Raw genomic sequence first — 25,548 nt, forward strand, 5'->3', positions numbered from 1 at the left:
GCAATGTTGGGTCAGCCTATTAGACAAAACCTAGTAAGAAAGAGTTGGAGAGATGGCTGGAGCTGAGGTTCAGGTGGTAGAGAGCTCACCTAGTGTGCCAGACTCTGGGTTCTCTCTCTAGTATTGCAGAAAACAGGCTTGGAGCACAATGCTCATCCCAGGAGCCAGGAGGTAGGGGTCAAAAGTGCTAGGTCATCCTTGGCTATGCAGCAAGGCCAGCCTGGGCTATAAAAGACAGGGAGGAAGGGGAAGAGGAGGAGGAGAAAAAGGAGGAGGAGAAAGAAGAGGAAGAAGAGGAGGAAAAATAGGAGGAGGAGAAAGAGGAGGAGGAAGAGGAAGTAGAGGAGGAAGAAGAGGAGGAGGAGGAATAAGTGGAGGAGGAAGGGGAGGAGGAGGAGAAACTGTTGTTGGAAGAGAAAAACTAAATGCCTTCTGCTTCCTGAAAGAATCGAAAATTATTACCCAAACTGAAAGGTAGGATCAATATATTTTTTCTATAAAGGGCCACATAGGAAACATTTGAGGCTCGGTAGGCTCCCTGGTCTATATAGCAACAATTCAACTCCGACGTTTGGGGCTTGAAAGCAGCCATTACACTCTGTAAACAAATAAGTGCAGCTATGTTCTAGTAAAACTATTTACAGGAGCAGGTGGCAGGCTGGATGTAACTGGTGGGTTTGCTTTATTAAACTGTGCTCTGGGGCCAGCAGCCCAGAAATAAGGAGGATCCAGCGGCGAGGCAGAACCCACAAAGGCTAAGTCCCCTTTAACGTCCCCCATGCCTGCAGAGCGCAACATCAGCTGATGTAACTCATTTAGAGCCTTCGTCAGCTACTCCCTAGATTCCTGCCCTGCAGAGGTGAGAAACTGGTCAGTGAACTAGGATATAGACCAAGAGGAAGGGAAGCAACCCTCAGCCTGCCTATCTTTTACTGCAGCAAGCTGCCAAGCAAAGGAGCCCAAGCTGGTGGTGGAGCAGATAGAAACTTCAATCCAGACAGCCTGGGATAAGTCCTCAATTGAATGCTGTTTCTTTTCTGAAATGAACTCAGACAGATGCATTTATTATATAAGAATAAGCAGAAAAAGTTGGGTTTTTTTTTTTTGAAGGCAGGAAAAATGCTTACATTTTTACCAAAACACATTTGCCCTTTGGAAGCCCTGGTTACATATTCAGTCATAGAACCAGGATTTTTTTTTAAAACCTGTAGGTAATGGAAAATCAAATGATGCTATCATCTACCCCCATGCCTTTTGGCAATGTCTTGACATAAGCAGTTTGCTCGGCAGTATCCATGTCTCTGACTCATCTGCTGTATCCAGTTTCTCCAACAGTCCATGATAGGTACCTAATTATACAGGATGACTGGGGTTTGTTTGTCCTTCAGAGAATACCATGAATAATGTGTTCCTTTTTCTGCTAATAGGCACATGCCCATGGGGGGGGGGGGGGTGAATTTAATTCTCCACAGGTAGGGAAGGCTTCCAAAGGTTTTCATCATGGGAGAAGAATGAGGCAGGACAGTACTGGCAGCCCTGCCTGGGACATGCCTGGGACAAAGCCCATGTCTAACTATGAACAGCACTGGTCAGCTCTAAGCTCTTGGGCCACCGCCTGCTGAAGGTCAATGGGACAGGCTATTTCTCTTACTTCAGGAAATAATGCTATGGAGCATTTGCAGGGTGAGCCAGGAGAACCAAAGTGGGCATGCTCACTGAGCCTCAGCTTTTAGACAGGCACAGCCGGTCATACAAAATGCTGACTTTTGTTGAAGAAACAGAAGACAGTTTGGTTGGTGTCTTAGTTAGGGTTTTACTACCATGAACAGACACCATGACCAAGGCAACTCTTATAAAGGACAACATTTAATTGGGGCTGGCTTACAGGTTCAGAGGTTCAGTCCATTATCATCAAGGCAGGGGAGCATGGCAGCATCCAGGCAGGCATGGTGCAGATGGAGCTGAGAGTTCGACATCTTCATCTGAAGGCTGCTAGCAGAATACTGGCTTCCAGGCAGCTAGGATGAGGGTCTTAAAGTCCACACCCACCGTGACACACCTACTCTAACAGGCCATGCCTACTCCAACAGGGCCAACACCTTCTAAAAGTGCCACTCCTTAGGTCAAACATACAAACCATCACAGTTGGCTTTAACTCTGTTTCCTGAGCTGTAAACTCTAAATAAGCAACATTGTATTCCATTGCTCACAAGGATGTCACAGTGCAGCTGTGAGGACACAGGGTTATCCCATCTCCACTCTCCAGCGTGAGTGCATCACTCCCTTGACGTCCTTGTTTCCAGCGTGCTTAAGAAGTAAATTCCACTTGATCCAGGTTTGAACTGATCCCTAGCAACTTTACTCTTGAGCACATGGAATTTTCTTCTCTGCCTGATGGTTGCATCTAAGAGGATGGACAAGGTGACTGTCTCAAATCTGTACAGTTCCCAGGACTTTATTCATATCATACCACATCTACTTGAGCAATCTAAAAATTCCATCATAGCCATTCCAAAACAGTGATGGAGAGAAAAACCAAGAAAGCCATTGCTGGTTATAAAATCCCTATCTGATATTTGAAGCAACTAAGTATTTAGTTTTGAAATTTTTGCATCTAAGTAGCTTATTATTATCATTTCCCACTAAGTTATTCATCTAAAGCTAGTGGGAAAGTCAGTAGGAACTAGCAGTTCCCCATTTCAGTAACTTGTGATGTGCAGAATAGAAGGCTTTTCCTAGCGTAGTGGAAACTCCTGCAATCCAGTCCTCAGTCCTAAGGAGGCAGAGGCAGAAGCAGAATAAGAAGTCCATGGCTGGTTTTCATTATTTCTCAAAAGAAAATAAACTCTTTTATATTTATATTTATATATATATATATATATATATATATATATATATATATATATATATATATATATAGAGAGAGAGAGAGAGAGAGAGAGAGAGAGAGAGATAGATATATAGATATATAGATATATGCTTTTCTCTTTAAAGGGATAGATTATATGAAAGATTATTAAAGCTTTATTTTCAGCTTTGGGTTGAAAGAGCTATCTTTAATTTTCTTTAAATGTATAGGAGTGTTTAACTTGCGTATATGTCTGTGCACCGCACATATGCCTGGTACTTACGGAGGCCACAAGAGGGCATTGGCTTCCCTAGAACCAGAGTTACAGACAGGTGTGAACAGCCATGTGGGTGTGAACAGCCATGTGGGTGTGAACAGGTGTAAACAACCATGTGGGTGCTTAAATTTTAACCCATTCTTCTGGAAGAGCTACCAGTGACCTTAACTACTGAGCCATCTCTTGATACCCTGTTAGTACTATTTTTAGAGGATTACAAACTAGTTAAATGTTCATCCTACTACAACATTCATTCAACATTTCTTCTCTGATTTTGATTTAAAAAGAATTGTGGGGAGCCCACCTCTTCAAAATAATAATCTGGACTAGGGCTCCCCAGAAAGAGAGACCCTCCCTGCTCTCAGTTCCTAGCTGCTGCACCCAGGCCAACATTATCAGAGGGTGAAAAGGGTGTCTGTGAGACACGGAAATTACTCCAGAGCAAATTCACAAGTGGTCCGAGAATAGCCTTCCTGGCAAGGTGAATTGGGATCGACAGAGATGAAGAGAAAACGTTATGCATAAGTCTAGAGAGTGCACTGCAGACAGAGGGAAGGGTTTGTGCAAAGGGCCTGGGGTTAAAATCAGATGCTGAGGATGTAAAGAAGCTTAAAGGATCTGCAGTCTTCAAAGTGAGAAGGGCAAATGAGTGAGAGATGGGGTGTGTGTAATGAATATTTATCAAGAAAGAATGAGGACTTCTCAAGGCTGAAGGGGTGGCTCAGCGGTTAAAAGCACTGGCTGTTCTTCCAGAGGACTTGGGTTCAATTCCCAGCACCCACATGGAAGCTTACACCTGTCTGCAACTGCAGGATCCAACAGCCTCACACAAACATACATGCAGGCAAAACACCAATACATATAAAATAAAATAAAAAATAGATTAAAAAAGAATGAAGACTTCGGATTTTATCATAGTTCTGACAGTAAGATAGACAGACAATGGAGCTTTGTGTTAGCTGGTATTGTGTCGCTATGACAAAATACTGATAAATTCAATTTATACATAAGAAACATTCAGAGCTGGGTATGGTGGCGCATGCCTTTAATCCCTGCACAGAGGCAGGCGAATTTCTGAGTTCAAGATGAGCCTGGTCTACAGAGTGAGTTCAAGGACAGCCAGGGCTACACAGAGAAACCCTGTCTCGAAGAAAAAAAAACAAAACAAAAACAAAAACAAAAACAAAAAAAGAAGAAAAAAGAAAGGAAAGAAGGAAGGAAGGGAGGGAGGGAGGGAGGGAGGGAGGGAGGGAGGGAGGGAGGGAGGGAGGGAGGGAGGGGGGAAGGAAGGAAGGAAGGAAGGAAGAAAGAAAGAAAGAAAGAAAGAAAGAAAGAAAGAAAGAAAGAAAGAAAGAAAGAAAGAAAGAAAGAAAGAGAAGGAAAGGTTCGTTTCCGTTTAGTTTCGAAGGACTCAGTGTAAGTTGGGCACTTCTTGTTGGGGACCTGTACTATGGCAGTTCATCACAGTGGGAATGTACAGCAGAGGAAATGGCTAATCTCAAAGGCTGGATGCCAAAGACATAGAAAGAGCGGTAGGGTATTGGGTGCCCACACCTTCGATGACCTAACTTCTTCCCTCTCCTGCTTAATGGTTCCGTTTTCCAATGGAATGCAAGAGGCTGGGGAGCAAGCATTGAATGCATGAGGAGACATTTCCGGTCCAAATTAGAATAGGGACTAACTCAGGAGAACATTACAACCACAGCCTAGTCTATATACTTCAGTCATTGTGTTCCGGCTGCTCATGGGAGAGAGTATAAAAAACGGGAGAAGAGAAAGCCATACAGACCGGTCTCGGCCTTCTGCCCGAGAGCTACTGATGTCTTAGATGAGGACAGAAATGTGGATAGAGGAACAGGGAAGGATTCTGGGGTCTTGGAAAGCAAGAAGCAGAAATGAAGAGTAAACTCCTCAGAAGGCAGGGTTGTGCACTAAAGGGCTGTGGTGGGAGTAGCGGAAGTGGAAGAAAGGAGGCGGGCGCTTCCATTCTTGTCCCGAACTCAGCCAGAGTGGAAAGGGAGCAAAGAGAGTGGAAGAAGTTGCTTCTGGTTTGTTAGGTTTGAAATATTTTCTTGATGCTCCATTGGAGATATCAGGCATTCAGACCGAATTCTATGCTGGAAAAAAAGAGGTGAGTTACAAATATACAAACGGTATTTAAGACTATGAGGTCGGGCTGGAGAGATGGTAAGAGCACTGACTGCTCTTCGGAAGGACCTGAGCTCAAATCGCAGCAACCACATGGTGGCTCACAACCATCCGTAATGAGATCTGACGTCCTCCTCTGGTGCGTCTGAAGACAGCTACAGTGTGCTCATATATAATAATAAATAAATCTTCGGCCGCAGCAATTAGGGACTGAAGCAAGCGGGGCTGACCAGAGCAAGCAGAGGTCTTAAAAAGTCAATCCCCAACAACATGAAGGCTCACAACCATCTGTACAGTGTACTCACATACATAAAGTAAATAAATAAATCTTTAAAAACAAAAAACTATGAGGTCAGGAGGGCTTGGTAAGGGGACAGGAAAGACGGTGAAGAAAGTTTGAGCTCCAAGCCTTCCATTGTTTATGATGAGACAAGCGCCCCGAGGACCAGTTGAGCAAGGCTTGCAGAAGCAGCTGCAGAGACAGCAGAAAACCCAAGGCAGAGGAGAAAGGGCTATGAGAAGAGGTGCCCTTACCTGGAGAGGTGCCCAGGAGGTAAGGGAAAGTGTGCTGTTATCATCACCAACACTGGAGTTGGTGGCAGGCACTTCCAGAGAAAGCTTGGTAGAGAAAGGGAAGTCAGACGCTAAATAAGAGAGGGTGACAGCACTAACAGTCACTTAAGACATTTCTCTGAAGCAAGAAACAGAGGAATGGGGAGTGGCGAGGGTGGGGGGTGGGGAAGGGGAGAGAACTGGAGGGTAATTACTTCACCCTAAGTATTGATTGACCAAGTACTAAAGGCCACCAGGGAGTCAGAGAATAAAGTCTATGCAACTGCATGCTTCTGAAGAGTTCACAAAATATGGTAGGGCTTCGGGAAAGGAGTAACGCCTGTGAGCCTGTTATCCCCGAAGCTACATGGCAGGCAGTCCATGTGTTACTGATCCCGGGACTTGTGGGACAAAGGCAAGCGGATTTCTGAGTTCGAACGAAGCCAGTCTGGTCTACAGAATGAGTTCCAGGACAGCCAGGGAGACACAGAGAAACCGTGTCTAGAAACAAACAAACAAACAAACAAACAAAAGGGTTGGTTAGTGTTTAGAAATCACTTTTCAAGGTCTGCTAATCAAAGCCAGGCTCAGAAACTCCAGCTGGGCATGCCCCAGTATTTGTGCTTTAGACCCTCCTCCAGGTCAGGAACTCCCTGTGGCTGCATAAACTATGCATTCCACATGACTGATCCAGTCCTCAAAACTGGAGAAAGATCATCTCTCACTGAAGAGAAGGAGGCTGGTAAATAAAGAACAGACACCTTTTTTAAAAGTTTTAACAAAACCACTGGGCCTGAACCCCAGTATCCCCCGATGTCTCCTGTCTTAGACTCCTCAGTGACAGAAGCTAAAATGTTCCCTTGATGCTTAAGCTTCAGTCACAGAGGAGACACGCTTTGGGGTATGTATGCTTCACGAGGTATTTACAAAGAGGTTTAGCTGACCCTGAACATAAGTGGCACCATGCATTGTACTGGACTCCTTGATTTAATGAAAGGCGGGTGGGGGGAGGAAATCACATTGAACACCAGCATTTACCTCTTTCTCCTTTGCAGTAGTAGATGCAAGATAAGCGGCTGCCTTGCACACGCCTCCCTGACCGTCATGGACTGGAGTCCTCCAAACTGTGAGCCAAAATCAACCTTTCCTCAACTATGCTGCTTTCGTCAGTTCATTTGTGATAGCAACAACAAAAATAACTAATGTAGACTTCCATGATATTTAATGCAGTCAGAACAGGACTCTCTGACATTCACAACCCAAAGAGTTATCACATGTCACTTGCTGAGGCTTGGTTTGCCGCTCTGAATTGTAATGCTAAGTTCTGTATCCCAAGGTCTAGTAGCCCCAAGAGGAGTGAATTATCCTATATACCAGCTTTTGTTGTGCAAACCTTGCTCCTAAATTTAAAACTATTACTGAAGGGAATAGAGGTGGTGGGTTTTTACCTGGAAGGGGGATTGCAGGTTCTCACAAACGGATGGGAAGAGATGATGTCACGCTGGACCGAGTCCAAACAGTTCATCATTTACTTTCTCTGGCTACAAGGAGAGTTCCATCTCCCTGTCCCTGGCTGATCTTCAGTTGGTGCACACAGGATGATCACGGTAGTCGTATAACACTGGCACCAAGTCTGATGAGCAGTGTGCACATCTGAGCCTTAAGACTCACAGCTGTGGGCTGGTGAGATGGCTCAGTGTGTAAGAGCAGTGACTGCTCTTCCAAAGGTCCTGAGTTCAAATCCCAGCAACCATATGGTGGCTCACAACACCTGTAATGAGATCTGATGCCCTCTTCCGGCATGCCTGAAGACAGCTACAGTGTACTTTATAATAATAAATAAATCATTATTTAAAAAAAAAAAAGACTCACAGCTGTGCTACATTATGTTTGCAACAAAACAGAAGTGCTTAGAAATAACTTTCCATTCTATTTCCCCAGTGCCTGGGATGTGTGACCTCAATTTTTTTTTCTTCTATTTTGGCTATCAAGATGCAACAGAGTAAGTTACCAGTGGCCTGGGTGAACTTAGTCCTCAGGAGGGGGCAGGGCGGGCTTCACTCACTCTGCTCCTTTAACTCAGACACAATAGAATAATCAGAGCAGAATGCGAAAGAAGGGCAATAGCATTCATACAGATGCAGACGGGAAACTGACCTCTGGCCTCAAACGCTACAAGCAGGGAGTTGGAGATGTTACCAAGGAGTTGCCATAGGGAAACAGAGGAATAATGAACTGTGAGGGTCGTGCTTGGGAAGGACAATGTGTCAGTGCAAGGAATACAGGGGGCTGGCATCTGCACAATGCACAGTAAAAAAATATGGCTGTTCCCCATCCCCAAAGACTTCCCCTTACCCACTGATCTCTAACCCAAGATCCTACCACACAAACTCACTCTCTGTTCTCGTCTAAGAACGAATCAAACAGGGGGACAGTGACTAAAGCTAATTTATTAATAACAATGATCCAAAACAAACAACCTTCATGTTCAAACATGCCTAGCCCCCTTTGAATGGAACGATAAAAGACGATGCTGTACGGTATCGCATAATTCCACTAACCCAGAGTTACGGTTGTACGCCACTGCTCTGTCAGGAGAATCTGATACTGACAGACTTGGTTGGGGACATTGTTGTCATACACGAGGTCAGAATTTTCTCCATTAGAAAGACGTAGACATGTCCCTATGCCTTGCTGCTGTGTCTGCCACCAAACTAAATATCCCACAGGTTAAGGTAGCTTGAATAATGAATGGCACAGGGCGAGCCAGGCAGACAGAAACCACTGCTATTGGGAAGAACTAAGTAGGAGAAGGTAGCATAAATTTCCAGGTATTTTAAAAGAAAAAAGCTGGAAATATGAGTAATATGATGACCTGCATGTGCTGGCACAAAGGGATCATTACTGGGAAGATGTGTAAGGGACCACTGTCTAGAGTCATGTGTCTGGAAGATGAGCTGAGAACGGGGCTTATTCTTTCTTTAATGTTCAATCAACTCTATTGCATTTCTTTTGCTATTGAAATCAGGGATGAAAAGGTCGTCCCCCTTTTTGTTTGAGTCAGGGTCTCTCACTGGCCTGAGCTTCACTAATGTAATGGTTTGTATATGCTTGGGCCGGGGTGTGACACTATTAAGAGGTATGGCCTTGTTGAAGTAGGTGTGTCATTGTGGATGTGGGCTTTAATACCCTACCTAGTCCTAGCTGCCTGGAAGTCAGTCTTCTACTAGCAGCCTTCAGATGAAGATGTACAACTCTCAGCTCTTCCTGCACCATGCCTGCCTGGATGCTGCCCTGCTCCCACCTTGATGATCATGGGCTGAACATCTAAACCTGTAAGCCAGGCCAAACTAAATGTTGTCTTTCCTAAGAGTTGCCTTGGTCATGGTATCTGTGTACAACAGTAAAACCCTAACCAAGACAATTAAATAAGCTATATTGTCTGACCAGAAAACCCCAGAGATCTGCCTGCCTCCGTCTCCCTTCTCAACATCACAGGATTTACACACCTGCTCTACCATGCCTGCCTCTTTGCTTAGATCCTGGGGCTACTGACTGAAGTCCTCATGTTTATAGGGTAAGGGCTTTGCTGATGGAGCCATCTTCCAAGCTCCTCAAGTACTTTTATGTTAACAGTGTGTGATGGGTGTGTATTCTGCTCCATGATACAGCTAGAATCCTTGGAAGACTGATCTTTCATCCTGCCAACAACTGGGGGGGAGGGGGGGAAATGAAGCTTTCTGGTGATGGATGTGTCCTGCTTGTCCAAACACCACTCCTGAAATGATAATTCCTCAGATGGTATTTCCGTATGACCTCACCATGCTCTATTGCAAAAGTCAACCATTTCCCTTGAGCTACACACTAGTCCAAGTTTTTCAAATCCTCTAATTTTCCACTATTTCCCTTCAAAGTCTGTTCCAATTTATTATCCACTGGCCTTAAAGTCATGCCATGAATTTATTACAGGATCCCAGTGGTATGTTCTTGGGAACATTTTATGTTCCTGCCTCAATTTCTGTCTCCTCTTAGCCACATTGCTTAACTGTACTTCTGCACTTTCTTGAGCAGAAAGAACGCACCTAGTCATTAAGCTGACTAGTGCCTCTGAGCCTTTCCACCTAAGACTTAAGCTCACTGCATGGAAAATAGTAACGATGAACACGCCAGAGAGAAAATGGCTTGGAAGATGGCCTAGGACACCTCACAAGTCTACCCACCTCTATCTCCAAAAATATTTACATTATCATTCATAACAACAAAATCACAGTTACGATGTAGCATCGGAAATAATTTTGTGGTTGGGGGCCACCACAGCATGAGGAACTGTGTTAACGGGTTGCAGCATTATTATAATTATTATTATTATCATTATTATTATTATCTGAGAACTGCAGCCTCAGAAGTGAGCCACGGGAAAGTTTGCTTGGCCCACTACCTCACTTTGGACCATTCTGTCTGGACTCCTTCCACACTCTCCAGCCAACCCAAAGGTTCCAGTGCTCAAACTCTCCTCTGGGCCCTGATTCTGACTTTATCTCTCTGTCTAAGATCCCAGTGATGTAACTTGTTCGATGCTACACATTGATTCCTTGAAGTTGCATTAGCCACATACTCAACCCTTCTCTAGAGAATACACCAAGATAACCCACCATGTCCTCTGGACAGAGCCTAGGGTTGACCTAGACTGAAATCCACGAGGCTTGAAGGGCAGTGGGAGATGCCTCATCCTGATGAAGAAAATCGAACAATCAACTTCAGAGAACTTTCTAATGCATTCTAAAAGGAAATGGCCGGGCGTGGTGGCGCACACCTTTAATCCCAGCACTTGGGAGGCAGAGACAGAAGGATCTCTGAGTTCCAGGCCAGCCTGGTCTACAGAGTGAGTTCCAGGACAGCTGGAGCCACACAGAGAAACCCTGTCTCAAAAAAACCAAATAAATAAATAAATAAATAAATAAATAAATAAATAAAAGGAAATGTTGTCTGGGTCCATACACCTAAATTTGAATGAAGCATGTGTGTGCATCTGTCTGTCTGTCTGTGTTTCTTTCTTTCTTCTCCTTTCTCTGTGAAATTACCAAAAAAAATCTTCCTCCTTTGGCTCCAGAATATCAAGAGAGAGTTACATTACCAGAAGCCATCAGTCTCTGGCCCCCAGAACGGTTGAGAGAGTCATCAGCTGTTGCCCTTCGTCTGACGCTATGTCCCACTTCAGTGCCTGACCCTGATGACACTGGCCCCCAGGGTATATGCATGACAGAACTCCTTTATTTTTATTTATTTTTATTTTCTCAGTTTGGCAGATAGAGCCCAGCATCTTCTTCCCCGCATGGCAGGAGAGTGCTCTAGCCTGACCTTCCCATGATGGAGCTCTAGTTAAGGCTCAGAGCTGAACAGAGTCCTTTCAGAGTCTGAAAGGACTCGATAGGAACTAGGGAAGAATATAATTCAGTATATAATGAGGCAAGATGTGCCTTGCTTGTGCCAGTTAGTGTGGGGAAGTTTCTTAAATTGGTTTTCAAGAAAACCTTTCTCATTCTCAGGGCAAAACATAAGGTAAAGGACTGAGTCTCGTTGTGGGCATCTGTGGGGCGAGGTTGGGCAGAGCCAGACAGTATGGTAAGTCACTGCTCTCACAAACCTGCTTAATAATCAATCCTTATGGAATCCTGTGAATACATAGCCCAGACTTAATGAGTCAGATTCACAGATCTGGCCAGCAAATCTACTTTTAGAAGCACTAAATCTATAGTGGGTGACTGGTTAGATGGAGGGGGGCGTGTGGGAACAGTTCTAGAAGTAGTCTGGAGTCTTTCACTCTCGAAGGTGGGTCAAATATTACTGGTTTCTGTCATGACATATTGAACTTTTAAATAATAAATCTTGAGGTTTTATGACTTACTTTTGATATTTTTAATTATGCCTAAGTGTGTGCATATGTATGTGTGTGCATGCCTGTGAGTGTGTGTGCCTTTGTGTATGTGAGATGTGTGTGTATCTGTGTGTGCCTGTAAGTATGTATATGTGAGTGTGAGCATGTGTATATGCCTATGAGTTTGTGTGTGCCTGTATGTATGTGAGTATGTGTGTCTGTGTATGTGCCTATGAGAGTGTGTGTACCTGTGAGTGTGAATGTGTGTGTGCGTGCCTGTGAGTGTATGCCTCTGTGTATATGTGAGTGTGAGAGTGTGTGTATGCCTGTGAGTTTGTGTGTGCCTGTGTGTATGTGAGTATATGTGTGTACCTGTGAGTGTGTGCCTGTAAGTATGTATATGTGAGTGTGAGCATGTGTATATGCCTGTGAGTTTGTGTGTGCTTGTATGTATGAGTGTGAGTATGTGTGTGGGGGGGGGTCTGTGTATGTGCCTATGAGAGTGTGTGTACCTGTGAGTGTGAATGCGTGTGTGCGTGCCTGTGAGTGTATGCCTGTGTGTATATGTGAGTGTGAGTATGTGTGTATGCCTGTGAGTTTGTGTGTGCCTGTGAGTGTGGGTTCCCTATGGAGGCCTTTTCTGGAACTAGAGCAGTGACAGACAGATAGAAGGTGGTAAGCCACAAGCCACTTTACATAAATGATGGGAAGCAAAATTGGGGCCTCTGGAAGGGCAGCAAATGCTGGCTGTCATCTTCCACTGGGCTGAGAAGTGGAGAGGCGAGCTCTGATGCTCTCCCAGGAAGGATTTAAGGAAGTGGACCAAATGACCACAGAGAGCGATCCTGAGGTCCCCTACAGAACTCAAGCAGTAATTTAAACAAAACTCATCAAGTAATACTGCTTGCAGCTTGCACGCTGGCTCAGGTCCACCTTAGCTTTCTTTCACAGCCCAGGTCTACTTGCCTATGTACAGTGACACCAACAGTGGGCTGGGCCCTCCCACAACAATGTCAGTCAAATCTTGGCATGGCCACAGGCCAATTAGACCCAGACAATCCTTCCATTAAGATTTCTTCTTCCCAGGTGAATCCGGGTTCTTTCGAGTTAACAATAAAACCCAACCAGACAAGAAAAATAGCTTTTAAAACGAACATCTAGCCCCACCCCCATGGTTATCTAATTAAATCTAAACATTGTCTCTTCCTCACATTCTCTCCAAAACTAAATCTTTAAATTTCTTCACAATAGTTTGCAGCAAGTGTGAAATAAAACCTTCAACAACTGCTTTTTAACACAATTACCTCATTCCCCATCGCCCCTCAGCTTCTTGATTCTACATAAACACCAATCTTTCTTCATCACTGAAATTCAGTCAATTGGTCATGATTTTTTCTGAGACTGCTCCACCTGAGGTGGCTGTAGCTTTGTATGAAATCATTTAAGTCAGTTTTGAAAATGTACAAGAACACCTGTTGACCAAGCCTGCTCAGTCAGTCAACAGGTTCTCCAGAGTGGGAGTGAGGATTAAAAAGAAAAAGACAGTTAGACAACACTGTAGCCTGACATCAGCCAATTCTGAGACTGAAGGCAAATTTAATTTTCCCAATCCACTTTTTATACCATTTTAATTACATGCAAGTATTTAGGGCGAGCAGTACAATAAGGAACTAACAAGGCAGTAAGCAAAGTTTGGGGATTACTCCCAGGGCAGTTACTTTAAAAGGTTGGTCATAATGACCAAAATACTTGAGGCCACTTCCTTGCCCAAGCCCAAAATCTTACCTGAAGCCTACTTCTTTTGTTGCACCCTAAGATTAAAATTCCGGCCTTACCCTACTTCCCTACTGTACTGGCTAGTTTTGTGTCAACTTGACACAGGCTGGAGTTATCACAGAGAAAGGAGCTTCAGTTGAGGAAATGCCTCCATGAGATACAACTGTCAGGCATTTTCTCAATTAGTGACCAAGGGGGAAAGGCCCCTTGTGGGTGGAACCATCTCTGGGCTGGCAGTCTTGGTTCTATAAGAGAGCAGGCTGAGCAAGCCAGGGGAAGCAAGCCAGTAAAGAACATCCCTCCATGGCCTCTGCATCAGCTCCTGCTTCCTGATCTGCTTGAGTTCCAGTCCTGACTTTGGTGATGAACAGCAGCATGGAAGTGTAAGCTGAATAAACCCTTTCCTCCTCAACTTGCTTCTTGGTCATGATGTTTGTGCAGGAATAGAAACCCTGACTAAGACACCTACTACAGCCTAAAGTTAGATTCTTGCCTAACTTCCTTATCCTGCCCTTAATGTCAGATTGCTGCCTGAGCTTGCTTACTTCCTTGTCATGGCCAATGTCAGATTCCTTCCAGAAGACCATTCCTTGTCCTTGGTCAATGTCAGCACCCCAAGGGCTCCACAAACCTGTGGAGGTTTGGTCAGTTACTTTGTATTGTAATGATAAATTCTGTACCAGAAAAGAAGGTCTCTAGGCCTGCAAGTAAATTCTCACCTTGACAAGCTTCTGTTGTGCGAACTTTTGTTCCTTTAAAACTATTGGATGGAGTTTGAGTTATCTGACTCGGGGGTAGAGAAGTGAGAAGATAGAAGAGAGACCATGAAGGAGAGGAGAAGGCACAGTGAGAGGAAATGAGCATGTGGTCAGGAGAAACAGCAAGCAATTCGGGGTACACCACTGGGAACGTAGCCAGGCCAGCAGTTGTTAGAAAAGCAGACCAGGGGTTGAGAGGAATCAGATACACTGATTCGATGACATCAAATTGGCATCCGTTCGGGCCTAAATCTCTGTTTCCAAGGACTGGGTAAGTCCAGGCCTCAGAAGCTGCCCCGCCACCTGGCCTGAGGCAAGGACAATGGGCCAGCAGCAGTTTCCAGACTTCCTCAGAAACAGTCTCTAGCCCTCCCCAGCAAGTTTCCAGCCCCTATGCCCGGGTAATGGAATGTCCCTAGAGATGGAGTAAAATAAAGGTCACCTACACCCCACCCCGCAATTCCCTAATGTACTTTAAATCCGGCCTGAAAACTCTCTTGGGTGTCTCTCTTGGTAATGGGAGACGCCAGCATGCTGGACTTGTGCAAACTAAAACACTGCGTTTACACACTATTTGAGTCCAGCCTATTATTCTTCAGGGAATCATGGGCCCTAATAGGTAGGGTTCCTCCCAGTAATTGTCAAAGCCAAATAAAATAACCATCGTCTGAGTCTCATTTATTTGTAAGCTAGGTGGGGATGAGCATCAATTGGGTATACTACAAACACCTGCAGTCCCGTGGGAGATGTTCAAAATCTCACTGCTGGATTTATCACCACTGAGAAGTCAGGGCAGAATTCAAGCAGGGAAGGACCCTGGAGGCAGGAACTGAAGCAGAGGCTGTGGGTGAGTGCCGCTGATTGGTTGGCTCAGCCTGCTTTCTCTTAGCACTGGGGCCCACCAACCCAGGGGAGGTACCGCCCACGCTGAGCTGGGCCCTCCCATCTCAACCATCCATCAAGTAAATGAATGTATCAGGGGTTTGTCAACAGCCCAGCATGGCAGGGACAGTTTCTCCACTGAGGTTTCCTGTAGCTTGTGTCAAGTTGATATAAAACTAACTACCTTGGATGCGTTGTGTGGTATATGAATTATGCGTTGAAAAGCCGTTTTTTTAGAATGCCAAAGGGTGCTGGCCAGAGTACAGCTGACCTTGGCCTCAACCGCGCCCCTCCTTACCCCTTTAGTGGCGTCCTCCTAATTTCCCTAGGCATTCAGCAGCTGCTATGCTCCCACTGCCGGCCAGAGACACTTTGGTTTTACACTTGGGCTTTTCGTTTTAATTATTTGTTCTTCCCTACCTCCTGCTAGTTAGTTTACAAGTTCTTTGAAACACCACCTTCTTTCGATCCTGTGTCTTTACCTCGGAACAGTTACATAAACGCTCTTCAGCCCGCTACAGAATCCTAGCCGAGATGCAGGTGTCTGAGTCCAGTGACTGTTTCGACATAGGAAACTTGAGGTAGTATGTTGTAGCACATGGGGTGTCCTCCATTTACAGAACTCTAAAAAGTTTGTTCAAAAATCGTCAAAGAAATTTTTAAAAGAGTTATTTATTATTTATTTATTATTAATTTATTAATAAATCTTTTAAAATTTTTATTTGACGATTTTTGAACAAACTTTTTAGAGTTCAAATCTCAGCAACCACATGGTGGCTCACAACCATCCGTAATGGGAAACAAACAACAAACAAAAAACAAAAAACATAACCTATGGGCCTGAGTGAGCGAGCAAGGCCTGGAGGGAGCGGGGCTGGAGGGAGTAGGGAAGTGGTGGTGGTGGGAGAGATTTATTAATTTATTATGTATACAGTATGGCTGCAGAAGAGGGCATCAGATCCCATGGTTGTGAGTCACCATGTGGTTGCTGGGAATTGAACTCAGACCTGATAGAGCAGCTAGTGCTCTTAACCTCTGAGCCATCTTTCTAGCCCTCAAAGAAATTTTTGTACACGTAGCCGAGAGCATCATCACTGCCAGGGTGTTTGTTAAGTACAGAGAGATGGCGAATCAAATTTTTCTTCCTTTCCCAGGGCTTAAGCATATGCTTTGTAAACCAGAGTCCCATTCCCTGGGAGTCCCAGGTTCACCCCGCTTCGTTCAGGCTCTGTGCTCTGGGAGGTCTTTACGCCTCACGAGGATGGCTGTGCCTGTGCCATATGGAAGAGCAGCTGGGTAAGATTATACTAACAACGTCCAGACGATGGGAAGTTAACACGGGCGGCCGCTTGTCTCTATGGAGACTTAGTCTCTGACCAGAAGAGACAGGCTCCTGTGTGACGGGAATTGATTCACAGTATGAGGCTGACCTTTTCCGTGTTGGGGAAGTTTGCGGGTGGCTTGAAGATGTATCGCTCCTCTTTAACTGCAGTGATAGCTCCCGACCCTTCTAAACTCACGCACAGATACTCTTGACCCTCACATTTTCCCTCTATCTAGAAGCTGCCTTCTTAGACTGATATTAATGGCTTTAAAGCGCGCATAGTTCGTTATTACAGAGCGAGGCCACGGGGGGGGGGGGGGGGGGGGGGTTGGGAGGGCGGGTGTCTGAGAGCTGATGAGAACACAGGCTGCCTTGTATCCCAGAGAAACCGAGAGAAATAAATTCAGATGGATTTTGGACCTGCAGAACCCTGCATCGTAAAGTCTAACGGCTGAAGCAATGATACCAGACCAGAGGGATCTGGGCTCCCTTCCCCACCTCGCTTCTGCTCTCGCTGTTCGGATCTAGGTCCTGGCACCACAGTTTTCTATACCAGAGAAGCAGCTCTCAAACTGGTTTCTGTTGACCTGTGCCAATCTCGGGGACTCTTTAGGCACACATTTAGTAAAGGGAACAGCTGTTCTCTGTGTTCTGGGTATATTGAAATTCTTTGTTTACTTTGTTCTAAGTGTATTGTAATTCTCCTTTTGATAAGTCTTCATTTCTCTTTCTCCTCCCCTCACCATTTTTTATAAGCATTGAGGTTCTTTAAAAAAAAATTCAAAAATTGAATCAGAGAAATTTGAGAAGTTTTAAGTAGATTAAGACGGGTGTATTGTCACAGTTCCAACATCATTCAGGAGTCAAGAGGCGAGAGTCAGATTGCAAGTTCAAGGTTAGACTACATAGTGAGAACTTGTCTCAAAACAACCACCACCAACACCAACAAAATCAGTCAAAGAAAACAGTGTGTTTGATAACTGTGACCAGGAAAATCAGGTTTCCAGCAAAGTTAGGCAATGAAGTTAATTCGAGGCAGGGGTTTATAACTATGTATCAAACTCAATGGGAGTGGTTTCAGGTGTCACCTATTTGGTTTCATTGTCAGTGATCAACACCACCCTCATTAATTAGCCAAGAGAATGATGATTTTATTATTAAAGTGCATTCCTTCGGTGCCTACAACCAAGATACATCATTTCCATGCATGCAATTATCAAGAAATAGGTAAAAGATATTTTTTAAAATTACTTTCCATATATCTACAGTGCACACCATTAATCACAGTCCTGGCTTCAGGACACGTGTGGGCAGGAATTCCTGTGTTCCTCTGAAGGCATTTCTTTCTAGTCATGCTCGGTTTTTTTTTTTTGGGGGGGGGGTTGTTGTTGTTGTTTTCACACTGAAGATTCTTTCTCTGGCTTCTAAGTAAAGTTAAAAGACTGGATAGAAACCTAGATATCATCTTGGATGGAATTTTAAAAAAAGATTTATTTATACATAAATTTATTTTTTATAAAGATTTATTTATACCTAAGTACACTGTAGCTGACTTCAGGCATAGGAGAAGAGGGCATCAGATCTCATTACAGATGGTTGTGAGCCACCATGTGGTTGCTGGGATTTGAACTCGGGACCTTAGGAAGAGCAGTCAGTGCTCTTACTAGCTGAGCCATTTTGCCAGCCTTTTCTGTCCTAGGCAGAAAACCCTCCCTCCCTCTCTAAAAAAGGAAAGAAGAGGAGCAGAAGGAGGAGGAAGATGACATCACAATAAAATAAGAGTAGACTTTCTCACCCACGGGTAAGTATTCAAGACCTACTTACTTGGGGGCTTCCTCCTCTTCTTACTCTTGCATGACCTCATCCCAGGAGTTCCTAGACCATTAAGCAGGACACGCTATCTTTGACTATGGATTCATGGATGCTGTCTATACTGGCTGGTTTCGTGTGTCAACTTGACACAGGCTGGAGTTATCACAGAGAAAGGAGCCTCCCTTGAGGAAATGCCTCCATGAGATCCAGCTGTAAGGCATTTTCTCAATTAGTGATCAAGAGGGGAGGTCCCCTTGTGAGTGGTGCCATCTCTGGGCTGATAGTCTTGGTTCTATAAGAGACCAAGCTGAGCAAGCCAGGGAAAGCAAGCCAGTAAGTAACATCCCTCCATGGCCTCTGCATCAGCTCCTGCTTCCTGACCTGCTTGAGTTCCAGTCCTGACTTCCTTTGGTGATGAACAGCAATGTGAAAGTGTAAGCTGAATAAACCCTTTCCTCCCTAACTTGCTTTTTGTTCACGGTGTTTTATCACAGCAATAGAAACCCTACCTAAGACACTGTAGAACCGGTGTCTGCTCCCAGCCAAGGCCTGAGTGGCTTCTGTAGCAGAATGCTGGAAAGAAACTAGGATTGTGAAAGATAGATTCAGCTCTCCCTTTTACTGCCTAAGAGAGAGGTCAGTTTTTATCACATAACTTGATGTAGTGCTAACCAACATGTCTTCCTTAACAAACACTCCTTCCTGGAGTTCTTTATGTTAAAAATTCATGGCACTCCATAAAGTCTGCAATCAAGGGCCATATCTGAGCTGTCAAAACAGAAACAAGTAGTGATGATTGCAAGGGGTTTCAAAGTTTAAAACTGTAATTCAGAAATACAAGTGCGGGGCCGTGGGTGTGTGGGAAAAGGGGAGTAGGAGAAAGTGTCCGTGCCCCACCAGAGTTCTGGTGCTCTGGGCATGCAGACTCGGGAGGTCTGCCAGACGATTTCCCTGTGGCCCTGGGTGGGCATCTGGCTGTGTCAAGCTACTGACCCCACATGGCGGGTGGTGGAGGAGCTGAGAACAGAATGGGGCCCTGGGGCAGCACTCTGCTCTGGAGATAAGGGAAGAGGACAGGGGGAGAGGGGGATGCTGGGTGGTTCCCATGCAGGCGAGAGTCCTTAGTCCAGGCCTTGATGAACAGAGACAGTCTATGGTTTTAGAGCTTTATTGTAGAAAGGCAGGGGAAAGAGAGAAGGTAAAGGAGAGAGAGACTGGTCATGGCCACGTGGAGTGAGCAAGGGAAGGGAAAGAGAGAATGAGCTACAGAGTAAGAAAGATTAAAGAGAGCTTAAGAGGGAGAGGTAAAAGCTTAGAGAGCTAGGAGGGGCCAAACAGTCCCTCTTATAGTGGGCTGTGTTATCTTGCTGTTGCTAGGTAACTGTAGGGAGGAGTCTATCCAGAAGGTCAGAAACTTGGGACATTGTCTATGTGACTAAAAGCCACTTGCCTCTCCTGTGGGGGCTGTGGGAGCGGTAACTTCGACAGGAGCCAGGGGTCTAGGAGACATGGTCAAATGCCTACTGTCCGGAATTCAAGATCTCAGCTCGACTGGAGACCAGGCTGTCTGTGCATAGCCCATTGCCCCACATAGGAGCAAAACTGGTCTCCCTAAACAAGATGTGGACCAGAGAGTCTTGCTCCCTCCTGGTCACCACTCTGTAATGACGGCCAAGTTCAGGACGCAGTTCAGGCAGAGGTGCAGAGAAAGCAGGATGTCAATGACGCGAAGAAGAAAGAGGAGGAGCCACACCTGAAACACGGGAGGAGGGGGGAGTCAAGAGCCCACTGAGGGTGCAAAGGGGAGGAGCTCCCAGCTCACCTTCGACAGTGAGCTTCATTTTCTCTGAATTTGTACTAACCCTACACTTAAAGTGACGATTTCCCGGTGTTATCCTTTCGCCCTAGGGGAGAGAAGAAGAGACATATGTTATCTCCAGGACAGTAAAAAGTGATCCAGGCTAATTAAACGCAGTAAAGGCTACTGATGGATTAGTGCACAAGTGTAAACCAAAGTCATAAACATCAAGTGGGTTCTTTGCCGTTTGTTTTAACGCTTTTAAAATGTGCTGGGGAGAAAAATTTATGGTGTGTTTCTATAGCATTCTAGTTATGAGGGTTCTATTCATCAACAACTAATTTATTTCTATAATGGAGTGCCGGGTTACGCGGGGCACCTTCCACAATAAATGTAAGAAATTAATGCAGGAGTCTCTAATCGCTGAAAAACGTAGGCGAGAATGTAAGTGGTCACTGAGCATCTTTGTACTGCTTTACTCTGCACAAAGCAATATAAGGTGGGAAAAGTATCCTGAGCGTTTTCAGAAAATAGAATTAATCACGTAAGTTCAACAATTTAACCACAAACAAAAGTATTCCAAAGCTCGGTTTATCACCTTCTTGTTAAAAATCCCAAAATGCTGTTGCTGTCACCGAGATCGCCATAATGGAGTTTAAGGATAAGGAAGATCCAGCTATGAGGCAAATAATACCTCACTTGATTGAAGGTTTCCTTGAGGAGCACAGCAAATAAAACCTGGTCATTTAAAGCTACACATTTATAGTATCAATAAATCTCGGTCCCGATCTCCCTGGTAATTTACCAAAGTGGGTACACTGGCATCTAAATACTAGGAGTAATTTAGTGAAATAACATGTGTAAGTGGTCTTGGAATAACCCGTAATATTTTCCATGGTTACATTACTTCAGCACTGCCTCATCTAGTCCTCTCTGGCTTTTATGCTACATGATCTTGACGCCTGTTCTCGGCTGTCAGCCTGACTACATCTAGCGTTAAGTAAAATCCAAGCGGCACTACAGCTGTGAGGGGTGAGATTTTTTTTTTAAGATTTATTTTTTATTTATTGATTATATGTAAGTAACACTGTAGCTGTCTTCAGGCACTCCAGAAGAGAGAGTCAGATCTCATTACAGATGGTTGTGAGCCACCATGTGGTTGCTGAGATTTGAACTCAGGACCTTCAGAAGAGCAGTCAGTGCTCTTAACTGCTGAGCCAACTCTCCAGCCCCCAGGGAATTTTGTTTGTTTGTTTGTTTGTCTGTTTGATTTTTTTAATTACATCATCTTAAATGGGAAGACCCACCTTTAATCCAGATCTTTTGAGGTAGGAAGCTCCATCTTTAATCTGGGCTACACCCTCTGGAGGTGATGGCCCATCTACAGGACATGGAAGAAGGAAGCTTTCTCTCTTACCTTCTTGCCTTCACCTTACTTTCAAATCCACATTTTCACTAGTGTTAGAGACTATTCTTTAGGATTCCAGCATCTACTGAAGACTATTCAAAATATCCAGCCCCATGGACCAAATGACTATTGGACTTTTGAACCTCTGTTGGTAGACAGCCATTACTAGACTAGCAGGAACACAGACTGTAAGCCATTTTAATCAATCCCCTTCCTATGGAGCTATAGAGTCATTCTATAAGATCTGTTTGTATAGAGAACTGGGAGTAGTGCGACACCTTGTTTGTATCATTAAGAAGCAGCCCTAGAGGAGTTGCTGGCAAATAACAGCTGCTGAGAGAGGGAGAATCAGTTTGCTCCAGGGAGGAGACCCCTAACCCTGATAGGTGAGCCAGTCCCAAGTGTTCAAGCCCTAAACACATAGAGATATGAACAACACTAAATGAACTTGGCAGGCTGCATTTGTGTGTGTGTGTGTGTATAAAACAATAATAATTTAAAAACTAAGAGACCATGAATTTGGAGAGTGGAGGGTCACAGGAGGAGTTGTGGGGGTGGGGAGAACCATAGGATAGATGATATTAATGCTATATCATATTTTAAAATCCTGAAAAATAAATTTAAAAAGGAGAAGAGGAGCAGTGCAAACATACTAAGCATGGGCTTTGAGAAAGCACTGGGTGTGGGTATCAATAACAGCTATTCCTGAACATGCGGTTTTGTGGCTTTGAAGTTGCATTGGTCAAAGGATACAATTCGCAACAACCAGTTTCCAAAATTCAAATTAAAGTTTAAAAATTAGTAGGAATGCCTATTGACTTGAGGAGGCTGGCTTTATTTACTTAACTTCAAGAATTCCTTCTCCTAAGCCGGGCAGTGGTGCTGAATGCCTTTAATCCCCACACTTAGGCAGGAGGCAGGAGGCAGGAGGCAGGAGGCAGGAGGCAGGAGGCAGGAGGCAGGAGGCAGGAGGCAGGAGGCAGGAGGCAGGAGGCAGGAGGCAGGAGGCAGGAGGCAGGAGGCAGGAGGCAGGGAGGCAGGGAGGCAGGGAGGCAGGGAGGCAGGCAGATTTCTGAGTTCGAGGCCAGCCTGGTCTACAGAGCGAGTTCCAGGACAGCCAGGGCTGTACAGAGAAACCCTGTCTTGAAAAAGTGAAATCACAAGCTGGTATTTGGAGTGCAGCTCTGGTTTAGGGAGGAGGGGGAGGTGCTGCTAAGCATGGAGCACCTGCACTTTGCAGAGTGTCTCTTGATGTTGCCGAGAAGGGCGAAGGGCACTGCTCTTCAGCCCTTTCCATTCCCTGTCCTGAAACTGAGAACTGTAAACACAATTCCGGGAGTTAGGGTGAGTCCTTTCCTTCGCCATTTCCCCTTAAATGTCCCCTCTTTGTGCCTCCATCTCAGGGGTTCAGAAGTGACTCAGAAGGCCTCCTGTAAAAAAGAGAGTGAGCTTGCCTGTTCCTTTAAACATGGCTAATATTGGTCACATGGAGGAAGGAGCAAAAAATACTTCTAGGATAAGAGCTCATACAGCAAGTCTCTAAAAGCCATGGTTACCTGAGGTCTCACTGGGGACACACGGAGGACTTCTCCCAAAGCAGAGAGTGCTAAGTGATGGTACAAAGAATAATGTTATTAGAAAGTACTAAAGATCCTGCCTTTCTTGCCACAAGTAAGCAAGAGTTTCTCTTGCAGTGCAGCCATTAAAATACAAACATTACGTCATATCAGACATCCCTTCTGTAGTTGAAAATAGATGTAGATGCATATTTACCTGAACATTAAAATAAAAAAGCAACCTGGAATGCTGCACAAAATCCTATGAGGCCTGTTTTCTTCTAGTGTTGATAGGGGTAAGCAGCAATGTACCTAGGAGGAACGTAACTTTGTTGTAAAGAGTTCTATGTTCAGACTGGGCATGGAGGCGCATGCCTTTAATTCCAGCACTCAGGAGGCAGGTGCAGGTGGATCTCTGAATTCAAGACTAGCCTGATCTACATGGTGAGTTCCAGGACATTCAGAGATACATAGAGAAACCCTGTCTCAAAAGAAAAAAAAAAAGGAAAGAAGAAGAAGAAGAAGAAGAAGAAGAGGAAGAGGAAGAGGAAGAGGAAGAGGAAGAGGAAGAGGAAGAGGAAGAGGAAGAAGAAGAAGAAGAAGAAGAAGAAGAAGAAGAAGAAGAAGAAGAAGAAGAAAGAAGAAGAAGAAAAGAGGAGGAGGAGGAAGAGGAAGAGGAAAAGGAAGAGGAAAAGGAAAAGGAAAAGGAAAAGAAAAAAAATTCGTGTTGAAGGATTTTTTTAAAAAGTAGCAACTTATATTAATATATCATTTGTGTAAGTTCTGTGTTGAAGGACTTTTTTTTTAAGTAGCAGGTTGAGTTGACCAGAGTGAGTAGGGCCAACCAGAGTGAGCAGAACTGACCCGAGGGAGCAGAGGTACTGAATACTATTCCCAACAACCACATGAAGGCTCACAACCATCTGTACAGCTACAGTGTACTCACATACATAAAATAAATAAACTCTTTTTTTTAAAAAAAGGAGCAGGTTATGTTAATGTATCACACCCTCATAGAGGCAGTGGAGGGGGGGAGGGGATAGGGGGTTTGCAGTGAGGAAACCGGGAAGGGGGGCATTTGAAATGTAAACAAATAAAATAACCAATTAAAAAAGGGAAAAATTAACAAGGGAAATATGCTTTAAAATATGCTTTTAATGTAAAAATGTGTTTAAAACAATGTATTAAGTACATAGGACAGGTTTCCTTAATTTTTAAAAAAGATTTATTTATTATATCTGTCTTCAGACACTCCAGAAGAGGGTGCCAGATCTCATTATGGATGGTTGCTTTCTCTGGCCCCTGATCCCACCAGCTGAAGATTTATTTATTTATTATAAATAAGTACACTGTAGCTGTCTTCAGATATACCAGAAGAGAGAGTCAGATCTCATTATGGATAGTTGTGAGCCACCATGTGGTTGCTGGGATTTGAACTCAAGACCTTCAGAAGAACAGTCAGTGCTCTTACCCACTGAGCCATCTCTCCAGCCCCCTTTGCTTAATTTTTTACTTTCTTAATAAGCTTGTATTCTGAGATAAAGGTTAACATTCTCAAATGCTAGTTATTAGATTAAATTCTGTTTTTGTAAAACGTAAAGATATCAAGGTTAAAAAAAATAAAGTTCTCAGTAAATAAAGATTACAAAAAAGCAAAAAGAAATTTTCTGTAGTTTTTCATGTTTGCCTAACTAAAATGCAATTAAAACTACTTTTTACATCAAAGAAAAAAGGTAAACTCCAATCTTGCGCAGGACAGCTTCTGTAGGAGTGGACGCTCATCACTTTACACTGACCCTTCGGCTGCCTCAGATGGAGGTCAAGCAAAAACGTCACCCAGGGTTGGAGGGTCACCGTAGACGCTTACAGTACTAACGGCATCTGCTTCACAGACAGGGTCTGGCACAAAAGCTCTGCACACGGACTCTTACCTCATGGGCAGCAGCTCTTGCTTCCCCAGTGCCGAACCTCAGAGTAGCAAGGCATGGTCTTCACACCCAAGGAAACAGGCATTCACTCCACATCACTGTTCCCACGGTCCCAGGTCTCCGCTTGCCGGTCCAAACCCAGCAGACAAAAACTGGAAGAAAATTGTTTTATGTTTATAGCTCGGACCAGAACTGCAAAGAGAAACATTGTCAACTTCTCCGTCTTGCCTGTAATAGTATTTCAATTTACAGGAGCGGGGCACAGCTGAGAAATGTACATATATAAGTTTATTATAAGATCCATTATCAAATTTGTGAGCTGTAAGCCTCTCCTGGGAGTCAGGTCCTCCTCTAGTGTCAGGGCATCTGCTTACGCTAGATTGATGCATGGGATTTCTTAGAGAAACTTTTATTTATTTATTTTTTAGCAACTGTTACTTTGTTACAACCTCTAATAAGTGCTCATTGAATTATAACGACAGTGGCTCGTATTGCTGTGTAATGACGTCTTAAATGAGGCAACCTGAAGATTGCCTTTCCTTTGGAATGCAAACTGCTCACTCAGAAGACCTCCTCGAGCTTGCTTCCCACTTACAATGCTTTCGT

At 44.4% G+C, this 25,548-nt stretch overlaps 2 long non-coding RNA genes across 4 annotated transcripts; one reads left to right on the forward strand and one right to left on the reverse strand.

The window, feature by feature from the left end:
- The first annotated feature begins 15,210 nt into the window (after positions 1 to 15,210).
- Positions 15,211 to 17,203, forward strand: Gm33982. Its single transcript, XR_380853.3, has 3 exons — positions 15,211 to 15,697; positions 16,271 to 16,412; positions 16,824 to 17,203. It is a non-coding gene; the product is annotated as a predicted gene, 33982 (long non-coding RNA).
- A 2,214-nt stretch (positions 17,204 to 19,417) lies between these two features.
- On the reverse strand, positions 19,418 to 25,091 carry Gm34045. 3 transcript variants are annotated; one of them, XR_003948965.1, is made up of 4 exons: positions 24,946 to 25,091; positions 23,232 to 23,326; positions 20,115 to 20,156; positions 19,418 to 20,005 (listed from the first exon to the last, which is right to left on the reverse strand). It is a non-coding gene; the product is annotated as a predicted gene, 34045 (long non-coding RNA). The 3 variants fall into 3 exon arrangements; XR_001779653.1 differs by lacking the exon at positions 23,232 to 23,326; XR_380854.2 differs by having other exon boundaries at positions 19,418 to 20,156.
- Between the last annotated feature and the right edge of the window lie 457 nt (positions 25,092 to 25,548).

The sequence above is a fragment of the Mus musculus genome, chromosome 10 (genome assembly GCF_000001635.26).
Source record: "Mus musculus strain C57BL/6J chromosome 10, GRCm38.p6 C57BL/6J".
NCBI lineage: Eukaryota > Metazoa > Chordata > Mammalia > Rodentia > Muridae > Mus > Mus musculus.